This window comes from Coptis chinensis, chromosome 4 (assembly GCF_015680905.1).
Source record: "Coptis chinensis isolate HL-2020 chromosome 4, ASM1568090v1, whole genome shotgun sequence".
Taxonomy (NCBI): Eukaryota; Viridiplantae; Streptophyta; class Magnoliopsida; order Ranunculales; family Ranunculaceae; genus Coptis; species Coptis chinensis.
This window is the reverse complement of record NC_141459.1, coordinates 29,133,768-29,135,844: the sequence shown is the minus strand read 5'-3', so window position 1 is coordinate 29,135,844 and position 2,077 is coordinate 29,133,768. Positions and strand designations below refer to the sequence as shown.

At 36.3% G+C, this 2,077-nt stretch overlaps 1 long non-coding RNA gene across 1 annotated transcript; it reads right to left on the bottom strand.

Moving 5' to 3' along the window:
• Positions 1–215: 215 nt before the first annotated feature.
• On the bottom strand, positions 216–1,821 carry LOC147503069 (uncharacterized). Its single transcript, XR_015221886.1, has 3 exons — positions 1,614–1,821; positions 889–948; positions 216–654 (listed from the first exon to the last, which is right to left on the bottom strand). It is a non-coding gene; the product is annotated as an uncharacterized LOC147503069 (long non-coding RNA).
• Positions 1,822–2,077: the final 256 nt, after the last annotated feature.

The window sequence follows — 2,077 nt, the reverse complement described above, 5'->3', positions numbered from 1 at the left end:
TAGTGCTATTCTTATTTCTATAGCGTTTAGTACATAAGTGCTATCTATTTCGATAGCGTTTTCCAGTCAACGCTATCTATTTAAATAGCGTTTTTTCAGAAAGCACTATCTATTTCAATAACGTTCTTTTTTCCGGTCGGTGCTATAAATCTAATAACCACATGTGCAAATATATTTTAAAATCCACAAATTAACAATGGCCATGATACGCATGATAATCAACAATAACTTCATTCATTAATAACCAAAATATAGTATTCCATTGTACAAAGACAAACTTCCTCTAAAAAAATTGTACAACGACAAAAAAACAAAAAATGGAATTCAAGTTTTCACAAAAGCTTCTTTCAATAAAAAAAAAATAAACATGCTATTGTTGACCTACTTCGCGTGGTGATTAATAAATATTACGTGTTTTGTGAGCCATGCAATAATTGCGGTCCCTTTAACATCTCCCATTATTTGCAATTAAGAAATTTCTCTCTAAAGACATGGTTATGAGTTCACAACTTCCTCTACCCAAACTTTCGAGGCATCATCTCCAAGATGTACACCATATACTGGTTTTATAGGATCATCAGTCTCCTACCGTCCTTTAGTAACTAATTCATATGGAGCCGCCCACTTCAACAACTTGCATTGTCGTCTAGGTGCCTACATTTCCAAAAACAAAACAAGAAAGAAACTTAGTACATTGTCGTCTAGGTGCCTACATTTCCAAAAACAAAACAAGAAAGAAACTTAGTACGTGACGAATAGTCTTAGACTCTTAGGCACACATTATACATTGCACCATGGCACACTAATATAACTTAAAGTTTATATACAATAGACAAACCATAAGTTAACATCAAATATAACAACCCCTTCCAAAAAGAAATATTTTACATATGGAAGAGCAGTTGAAGTAGTTTGTATGCCTTGATCATTACTCCCTATGCCTCGACCCTACCCAAACAAAAAGAAAGTATAATTATTCCCTATGTCCTCTCATGTTTCAGGTTCTGCTGGTGGAGATAATCATATGTTGCAGAGAGTTAAACTGAAGCTAAGGTTAGGGCCCTTAGGGAAGATTTGAGGTGACACGGAGAGGATTGACGCAGAGTATAGAGAACGGTTAACAAGTCTCAGAAGGGATGTTGAAGCGGCGTAGCAAAAAAGCAGATCAATGGGTTGCCTCAAAGTTTATGGAGCGAGATGGGATGCCATTCTAGGCCTCTTGTATAGAGCGGCGGTGAACATGTTTGGTTCTTTTATTCGATGATGAGGTTGTAGCATGCATATTTGTTATTCAAAAATATAGGAGAGAGGAGTTAACTTGATTGTAGTGTATTCAAAAAAATGTACGAGATACCATGTAGAGAAGAATTGAAACTTAGCCCGGCTCACAATCGGTATGCTTGTTTGATTGCCAACCTCCGAGGAGGAATAAGTTTATGTTCAAACAGAGAACTGGTTTTCTTTCCTAAACAATTCTTATTTACTCTTTTGCTAAAATGAAGAACTTTGGTAATCATAACACAATAAAAACAATATTATGCACACATGCAAAACAACCCTTTGATAGTGTCAAGTACAACATAGATATATCTCGCAAATAGGGATATATTTACCTGTGGAAGAGTAGTTGGATGATTACTATGTATTCCCTGATGATTCCCTATGCCTTGATCCTACAAAAAAAAAATCATAAGTGAGCAGCAACCTTTTGAATTGAAGTGCACAAATGAGTTTGATCAAACTCATACACAACCGACTTGTATATATTCTCCCTACCAATCTTGTTAAGCGTTCAATCTCTAGCCACCGTTAGTGTGCACAAACTGGCCACACAAGGTGTCCCTTGCAACACACCCCAGCCATTACCAAAAACCAGGAAAGAGTTAGGAAGTTTAAGCATTTTTCGATGCCTTAAAAGCATCAAGCTGATTATCAAAAGCCGCGTGTATTTGAGCAAACTAGGGGTAATGCATCGAAGGGTTTAAGTGAACTAGAGTTGGAGAATTTATCAGCATAAAAGCAATCTCACGATCTTGAGAACCTAGATAGTAAATTCAACCCCTTTCTTCTACATAAA